The sequence below is a fragment of the Vidua macroura genome, chromosome 3, assembly GCF_024509145.1.
Source record: "Vidua macroura isolate BioBank_ID:100142 chromosome 3, ASM2450914v1, whole genome shotgun sequence".
Classification (NCBI taxonomy): domain Eukaryota; kingdom Metazoa; phylum Chordata; class Aves; order Passeriformes; family Viduidae; genus Vidua; species Vidua macroura.
Window position 1 is genome coordinate 13,360,703 of NC_071573.1, and position 9,917 is coordinate 13,370,619.

Sequence of the window (9,917 nt, forward strand, 5' to 3'; positions counted from 1 at the left end):
AGAGAGTGGGGGGGAAAGTGTAGTTGGGGTTTTCATAACTGCTGTAAAGTGTTCATTTAAATTTTTTTTTTTGAGAAACATAGGCAGGTAGTTGCCTTTTATGAAGGATTTATCACCATTTCCTGAGAGCAGTTTCTCCTAGGATATATGTTCTTAGACACCTTAGGAATATAGAAAAATAATTACAATCTACATTGTTTTGCAGTGCTGTATTAATAAATAACTTGGCAAAAAGACTTTGCCTTTATATATGAGCAGGCTTATGGCTGTTCCTAGAATACTCATTCTGTTATTCTACACCCAGAGACTCCATCTTAGGCTTCTCTCATGACCTAGTGTTCTCATGCTATTGATGAAATTCCTTCCAACCCTCTAGTTAGAACAAATATAAACAGTCTTTAAAGATAGTGTCTTTGTCCTGTCCTGTTGCTGATCCAGAGGTGTCTGCTTGGCTGCCACATTTCCATGCAACATAGTGAGGCATTGCTTGGATATGTCACTTTTCTTAAAATGACTGACTCTTCATGAATCTTAAATACATAGAAGCAAAGCATTAGAGCCACATCTCTTTATGCTCAGGTTTAGATTTGTTGGTTTTAAATTCCTTGTTATATTTTGTCTGATCAGAAAGAAGAAACTGTTCATCTGGTACAGTAAGTGATTGTAGGCAGACTGTAAAAATACCAGTTATTCTCTTTCAGTGTATTCAGCTAACGGGTAATCTTACCCAAAGATCTAAACTATTTATTTATACAACGCAATTAAAAAATGATCTCTGGTGTAAACCACTTACTGTAGGAAGGATTTGGGCCAGTTGGATCCAGCAGTGCATAGAAGAGAAGGGGAAAACAATCCTATAAATGGATGAGATTAAGAAGACTTATGAGATCATCTTGAAATTTCCCCAAGATAAACATGAGGAATAAGTTACCAGAAAAAACAAGTTGTGATTATCTATGCATTCAAGAGATACCTGATTCTTTCTGAGGTACACTGAATGATGTTATTCCAGAGTAGGATCATGTCATGGTTAAATTTCAGATCCATGGTTTGAACTGGGCCAAGTGAGAAACTTTGAAGGCCACCTATGTATTACTGGAAATATAACTCTGGAATTCTGTGAATATTTCTCAACTCAATGTTCATTTCTGCAACCATTCCTTGTGCTCTAGACTGCTCAAAGGGTGGTAGCCAAAAGAAATACATGCTTAGTCCTTTATTGTGGCCTTGATACAAGGAACTGGAGGAGAGAGGAAGGGGGCAAACCCAGAATCACTGGAGCATTATAAACTCATATAGCTTCCCACAGAGAGCTCTATTTCTAATTGCATTCTGACAGCTCCTCAGAGATATAGATAATATATATTGCAATGTTAATTCTTCCTTCATTCCACAGGAGGTAAATGCAATTTCACTGTAAAAATGAGTTGACAAATAGTCAAAAGAAAATTCACAGAGCACCATGGACTCAGCTTATCCTCAGGCCATGTCTACAGTTTTCCGTTTGTCAAACACTTTATATACAGTAAAGAAATCCTAATTTCCTCAAGCCTAACTGGCACTGTGAGAATCCCTCACAACTGTACGTTGTTGCAGCTTTGTGGATGGATTTGATATATTTAATTGTTTCTTTTTTTCCTTACCTTTATCAAGTCTGGACATCACTGAGTTTTATAGAATGTATGTGAAATCCTATTTAAAACAACAGCTTACATTGTGGAGAGAAGGAAATCCAGCAAAACTATGCCATATTTTGCTTTTCAAAGTGTTCTTTGGCAGCTTAAGTTATGAACTCTTGGTTTATTCAGATAGAATGTCTAAGGATATTTCCCAGTAACACAGCTTTCTATATGTGAAAAAAATTTCTTATCTTTTTTAACTCTCCTACACTACACACACATTTGTAACTAGGAGACCCTAACTGACAGGTAAGCACATTCAAAACAAATGTAGATTTAATCAAGAGATGTGATTGAATAGATTATTGGGTGAGTTTTAGAAAAGAAATGTTTGAGTTCAGTATTTCAGATTGGGCATCTTCCCTACTTAGACTCCTTCATGTGCAGATGTTTTGCATACAAAAATGAACAAACAAAGCTGCCTGACCTGAAAAGCTGGGACCTATCAATTAATAATTGCAATATAAATTTAATGCTGGTGAAAAGTATAATGGAGCAAGTAGGTACAGAATGCCAATAAGAGTATATGTTCACCTCCCTTGAATGAAGACTAATGGAAGTTTGCCGTGCCAATAGATTTACCCGTAAAAGGAAATAGTTCACAGAATCCAAAAAGTAGCCATGCACAAGCCCAATTGCACATATCTCTGCCTGACAGTGATGAACTTTTTATGAGATAGTTTAAATTACCTCTTTGAGACATTTCCTTAAAAGGCAGAGATCGAATTGTCCACAGCAGATTAAACTATGTGTTAAGAAACAATGAACAAACAGTCCAAAATTGGACTCAGTAGTATTTATTCGCACTTAGCACATCTGAATATCAAAACAGTCAAGTAGAGCATCAATTATTACTTTGCCTGACTTCCTAGACTTTTGTGTGGGTTGCAACACAGCACACAATTAGCCTGACTTTCTAAAGAAATGCAATTTTGAAATCTCAGTATGGATTCGTGTTTGTATGGGATCCTTTTGGAAATATTGACTTGTTTCAGTCCGAGTGAAAATAAGCTCCTAGACAACGGAGAGAGACCCTTCCAGTATGCCTACTCTCCCTACGCAGAAAAGGATGTATTATGAAAGGAGCCCTTTTTAGACATGAGAGAATCTACACAGGATTCTGTTCGTTGGGAACAAAAATATAAAAGCTCTTAGAAACCCTAAAGCATTAGCAATGTCGGTTTATTTGTATGAGTGTGCATACTTATGTCTTAAAATGAATATAATGTTACAGGTTGGATTTCATTCTCTACCAGAAAAATCTGCATTATCCAGTGGGTCAGCCACTAATTCATGATCTATTCTCAGATCTGCCCACTGGCATGATGCATCTTCCAACATGCCAAGGGCTAAATGGCTATAATTTATTGTAGTAAGGAAGCTTTCTGAAGGCACCTTGTAAATACAAGTTAACAGTGGAGACATTTTTTAATCCATATTCCATTTTTAGAACTACAAGAGAAGCCCTACAAATGGGAAAGTGTGTAGTTTCACAGAAAGCAAGGCACAGTGGGCACACTTTCACAAGGTGCATAGCAAAAGAGGCAAAGCCCACAATTCCAGCGGGGAAAAGCTTTAGGACTGTGCAAAAACTGGTGTGCTCTTGGGCTTCTGTCTATGGGGTATGCCCAGGCAGCAGCCTGCTTGAAATCAGAGCTGACATTCATTTTCCATTCCTATACTCACTTGTCAGTAGACAATAAACCAAACATATGTGGCAGAGGAGAGCTTGGCATGCTTTAGCTTTTTCATGATGCTGTTCCACTAGTGTTCTTAACTTCCATGTGCACTGTCTCTGTTGCTCAATGCCAACAGAGTCTGAAGAAATTTCTAAAGTGGAAAAGCCAACAGGGTTTTAAGTTGGTTAAGGACACTGAGACTTCATTAGCAATGCCACAGCCTCCTACAGGTTATAGGACAGCTGTGTCAGATCCAATTCTTTGTTGCATGAAGTGCAAAGTAATCCCCTTTCTATATGACTGTCTCTCATCCTGATGAAATGATTTGCTGAAAGGATGCCACCCCACATGCAAACTACTTACAGTTTTCCTCTTTTCATTCAATAACTGTAGGAAAGGAAAATACCTTCTGGTTACTACCACATCAGGGAGCAATCCACAATACTGACAAGATTAATATTTTTCATGATGCAGCAGTAATTAAGGATTTCTGTTTCTCTTGCTGTCTTGCTTTAGCAATAGTGTCAGATACTCTGTGGATCCAGGATAGTTTAAGATTACAAATACTGTTAGGGTAGAGTGTCCCATGCATCACTTAGAACAACTTAACCAGAGAGCCATTTCATGGTGGTCTGATTACACCTGTTCAGACTTAACTGATTCTGCACAAATTGGACCTCTGCTAAGGTGTCATGCTGCAGTGAATATCCTCTTTGTTGCTGGCCATGTTTTGTATTATTTCTTGAACTGTGATGGCAGCCAGATTATTTTAACTGCTCTCCAGACATAGGATGGGATAGTCCTAGCTCCCCACCACAGTTCCAAAAAGACAAACAATAATAATCAAACAAATAAGTTAAATGCCTTGCTTGTAATTCTTCACTGTTAGATTTACTGAAGCCATCACTATCTTATTTTACCCTCTTTCCCAAATTATGTAATCATACTGCCTTATGGTTGATTATTATTCAAACTGAGAGCAAAGCCTAGATTCTTTTTCCTTTAAATGATACAGTTTTTCATGGGAGTTTAGAGAAAATATGAGTTTAAAGTGTTTATCATTGAAATCTTATACAGTCTGTTAAACATAGGCATTTATAATATTCAATTATAATACCACATTGTGTATAGTCCAGTAAAGCACTGCAGTTCCATATAGCAGTACTCCTTAGATACCCCAGCTATGCAGTATTCCTAAGGTACCCCAGCTAATTTAGAGGGCTAAGCATTGCCCTCCAAACATTTTACCTGTAAATATCTTCACCTAATGTGACAGAATTTCACCCAGTTAGAAGCACAGTGTCACCTTTCTTATCTATTGATGTCAGTCTCAGCTGAGAGATTAATTTGCTCAAGTTCATGGCACAGACCAAGTTTATGCTAGAGCCAAGATAGTCTAGCATTTCAGGTTAATGCTGTAGTCAGAAAAATCTTCCTCTTTTCCTTTGTTCTTTCCGCTGCGCTGCAGTGCCAGGGGAAATGCCCTTCATTGTGCCAGTGCAAGCACAACTATCAGCGCTGGAACACATTACTTTCAGTATGAGAAATAGTATTCCTCAGTGTGCACATCTTTAGTGTGGCTGGGACCTCCCCAACTCTGCCACAGGGTATAGGACTCACTAGAGAACCCCAGCTGAAATTTAGCATATTTGAGGCTTACATTCAAATAACTTCATATGTAAAATGCAATGAAAGCTCTTACAACTCTGTGATGCAGAAGGTCAACCTTTACAGTTGGCTTGTTAATTTGCTCTCTCCATCTGCATTTTTCTAGTGAGAGCAGTTTGGATAACATAGCAGGTGACGTAAAGCTTCTCCAAATTTAGAAAATATTTGATGTTTAACCATAAGTACATGAACCATGAACTGCAGATATGTGCATCTGCCAAGAGAGGAAATAGAAATATTATTATCAAATATATTCCCACAATTTTTCCACCAGATGAAATGTAGTAGAAATTAAGGAGAAACGGTGGAGAAACAGTGAATATATCCCCAGAAATTCTTCTGTACTGCAGCACAGTGCTTCAGCAAAAAGGAATAGGTGGAAGCCCTGAGAGACAGAGATAACATTACAGTACCACAGAAGTTGAAAGTATTGGGTGGCACTCTGTTTCTTACAAAGATAATAAATATTAGGAAACAAACCATCCAGTTATTACATTATAAAATAGATGTCAGGAATATCTGGTTGGGATTCCAAGCATTTAAAATTATTTCTTTTATTCCGATACTGCTTTTAGATAGGTTTCTAAGGAGCCTGGAATGTTTTCAGTTATGGAAATGTTTTTTCCTTCCAGTTGTCTAAACATAGTGGCAATGAGCATGTTTCATAACGTTATTCTTAATATACATTTTTCTTTTTAAGTATGCACTGTATCTGTAGGCAGCTAATGAGTAACCTAGAGCTTATCCTATGCTATAATATAGAATGCATTTTTAGTCCATTTGGATCACAGTCTGTTGGGGATTTGAAGATTAGGGGACAGTCTTGGTTGTAGCGCATAGACCATGAGATGGTTAAATTCTGGATCTTGAGAGGAGGGAGACAGGCAAAAGCAAGATCACAACCCTAAACTTCAGAAGAGCAGACTCTAACCTGTCAGGGATACGCTCAGAAGAAACCTAGGGGATACAATTTAGGAGAGAAGAGGGATCCAGGAGAAAGGTTTTATTTTCAAGGACCATCTCCTCCAAGCTCAAGAAAGGTGACTTTCCTGAGAGTGAATCTTGAAGGACTTGCCATGGCTCTTATTGGGTCTAGATCCTCAGGATATGTGCATGGCACAATAGCTGGCATTGTTCTTCCTTTTCCAAATGATGGGCCCATTCCTGGGTGTCTCCTCCCACATGTCCCCACTGATCTAGCTGACTCCAGCTGATGTTCCAACAGATAGCTCCTGAGGACTGAATGATGGTGAGCAGTTTCCACTATGGCTTTGGGTTGCCTTACTTTCATTAGGTGCAACCGAGCTGACAGTATATATGAAGAAGTCTGGCAAAAAAAGCAAGGAAAGGCCCAGGCCCACTGGCCTTTCACAAGTGCATGAGACCATCTTATAGTGTAATGTGACAATATCTGGGGAATATCTGGGGACTGTGACCTCAAAGCACATAAGAGTTGAAAGGATGCCACAAAGGACTGTTTAAAAATCTACTTGGCTAAGTACTGACATATGGTATCCAACTTGGTGTGAATTTTACCTTTCCAATATGTGGACGCAACTTTCTTCTTGAGTAGTATTACCATCTAGCAGTTTGTCTGTTAAAACTGCATAATTTTTAGCAGGGCACTTAAATGCTCTGGAATAGCAATGGCAATTTGTTAAGTGAGCAAAAGTCTCAAGACTTTTTTTGACTGATGGTTCCATCCTACATAGTAAACAGCAAATGGCCCAAGGCTTTTTCATTTGTAGTGAACCAAAATCTAATTGTGTACCAGATGGCTTTTGTGACTATGACTTACTGAAGAGAAAATCTTCAGATCAAAAAGATTACCCACAAAATTCTGCCAGAGGTTGTCAGGGTTCTTAAGTCAGACCCCACCCCGTTCACTGGCTCAGGAGGCCCATTTCATCTTAGCCCAGGGCCTTCAGTCCCTGCCCCACTGATGTCTGGTCTCCACCCCTGCCATGGCTCGTGCTTCACCCTGACAGGAGGTTCTAACAGAAGAAAGGTTCCTAAATAAGTGATTATCACAAAAAGCAAAGAACAGGCTAGAAGTCACCCACCCACAAACCTGAAGTCCTAGTTTCTCTGAGCACAAGCTAGAAATATCTTAGGCAATGAGGAAGATAAATAGCTTGAACAATGTGTAGGGTCATACTACAAGGTACCCATGAAAAAGCACTTTATCTCTGCTGTAAATATTCTGGGAAATTTATTTCTCTCTGGGAATACCCTGGCATAAATCTGAATCTGTGATTTTATTGGAGCAATGTTAATTTATACTAGGAGACAATCAGTCCATTTATAACTGTTATAGGGGAGAAAATAACTTAAAATATTCAAAAGTAAACAGAAAGCATTAGGTACTTCCTTGATTTTCTAGCACTTGTAAAATGTTAATTAGAGAGAAGCAGTTAGTGATGGATCCAGTCTCATATTTGGAGTCAGGAAACCTCTGTAAAAACATGTAAAATGAAAGTTTTATAGGAAACAGATGTATTGCCATACTTTGTATTCACAGGGAAAAGCAAATAGATGCAAGCAGACCAGCTGGGTCACTAATTTATTTAATTTACAACAACTGTTTCTCTCACTCCTTGCAATGAAGTCCACTGTGTCTCTTAGCTTTTTCTTGCATCAATCTTTATTTGGTCTCACTATGCCAGATCCAGCACCTTCTCTGCTAGGCTTGCATCTGCCTTATTTACATAAGACATCTCAAACAGCTGCTTCCAATTCTGGTCACGAATGACATCCTCAAAAAGGCAGACTCCCTCTTCTCTCACTAATTTTAACAAGAAGGAAAAACGATTTGAGCCAGTATCTCCCATGCTTTTCTGAAACTTGGCCTTAGTCTGTTCCTGTTGTTGAGGATTTCCTAAACAAATTAGGTAACATCCTTCAGCTCTAATCTTCTTCACTAGCTTCCTCATTAACACCAAAAATTTCAAAAAGGACTAAAAAGTAAAATCATCCTTAAACAAGGTTTTGACTGCTTTTGGATTTATTTTTTTATATTTTCTTCCCTTTTCTGTCACATTCACATAACGTACAGTTATTTAGACCTATTTGGCAGCGAATCTGGATGGTGCAATCCTGTACACTTTGTACTGTTGTGGATAAACAGGTGAAATGAAATAGATATCTTCAGTACATTTAAGTTTCAAGAGAATGAATTCAAGTTCAGGGTTTCTGCTAGCCTCCTTGTCAAACTGCTTTCCATCCTTCAGTTGGGACTTGTTTTTCTTCTCAGTGTCTGGATTTGGTCCTTCTTAGAAACTGACAGATATCCATGTGGGGCTGTGTACTTCCCAGCATTTAACCTCCTCTCTCCCTCCCACTGACACCCTCAGCCCAATACTGATCACCTCAGGCTGGCTGGGGAACAGAGACAGGAGTTCCAAGGTTCTTGAATTGGATGATTATTGGACTTTCAGGTACACTTTTCTATTGTATTGTGTATAGCTCAGCTTGCAGGACTGTACAGATGTGAAACTTGGCAAATACTTATGCAGGAAGTAGGCATATGCCTCTGGTTTCTTCTTCGGCACCTTCAGATTACATCTCTAGGCCTCCACTGTAGATCTGCAGTTAGAAGTGATGGGAAAGAGCTGACATACTAGAAGGCTTTGTGAAGCATCTGTGGAACTTTCTGTGAGTGGTACAGTTAGCACTTTTTCCACAGACACAGAAAATTGATGCAATATGCAAGGCAACTTGGAGATTTATCTCTCTCTCTCTCTCTGTACATATATATATGTATAGCTAGCTGTGTATATATATATATATATATACCCAACTGATGCAATAACCACAAGGCCGACTTGCAGCAGGATATTGGTTTTCAGAAAACTGACACGTAGCTCCTCCTTGAAAGTCTCATTTCAGTTAAGAACTATATCAAGGCTTCAGGAGGGCAGAACTTTAAATTTTTTTGGAATTTAGATTTTGATCTGACAAATTTAATTTTTATTTTGACAGATGAGATGCCAGATCAGATTACACAAAGCAGTATTTTACAGAAGACCATGTCAAAACAGAAGCTGGGCACATTTTGACTTTGCATCTTCTAGGTCTTTACATATAAGACTGAGGAGATCTGAACAATTCAGGGATCCAGCTTCTTAGGGAAGTAACAAGAAAGCTTTAAAGAAATATGAAATCTGCTTTGCCAGTGCAAAGGTCCTGTTCTTGATGTGAGGAAAGGTTCTTCTCCACAACACAGCAGTTTTTTTGCCTGGAGCAATGGCTGTTATTTTAGTTCAGACCACCCACCCTCATCACAAGACTTAAGGATTTACAAATTTAGATGAGCAATGACATAGAAAGGATAATACAGACCAAAAAAATCCTGCAATAGTGGGACACTTTTCAGCAGCCTAAGACAGAAAATAGAGTATAAAACAGGACAAAGCAAAAATTACACAACTGCAACAGCTGCTAATATAATCTGGTTTTGCTTTCTAGAGAATACTTTCTTGGAAAGCCCTAAAAGATAATGACTTTCCATTCAACAAATACTTTAATGTTCTAATCATGGTATTTGAAGCTGGTTTACACAGAAAATGTCTAATTCCCTATTTCACCCAAACTTCCCCTATGCTAATGAGTGACAGATTTTTCCAGTGAAAGTTTTGGCCTAAATTCTCCTTAGGTTCTAAATCCCCAGGTCCCATAAGAAATGTGGCCAAGCGGAGCTTTGAACCTGCTTTCTAAAACAGAAAAAGCACCACAGTCATCACCATTCTTCTTGGATTATGAATACATTGGAAATTTGATACAGGCTTACACACAGAGAATATGAAGTTAAAGGCAATTAAACATCATCTTAAAAATAAACACAGTTCTTGGGCATTCTACATCTCATTTCCTCACTTACAGGAATAATATG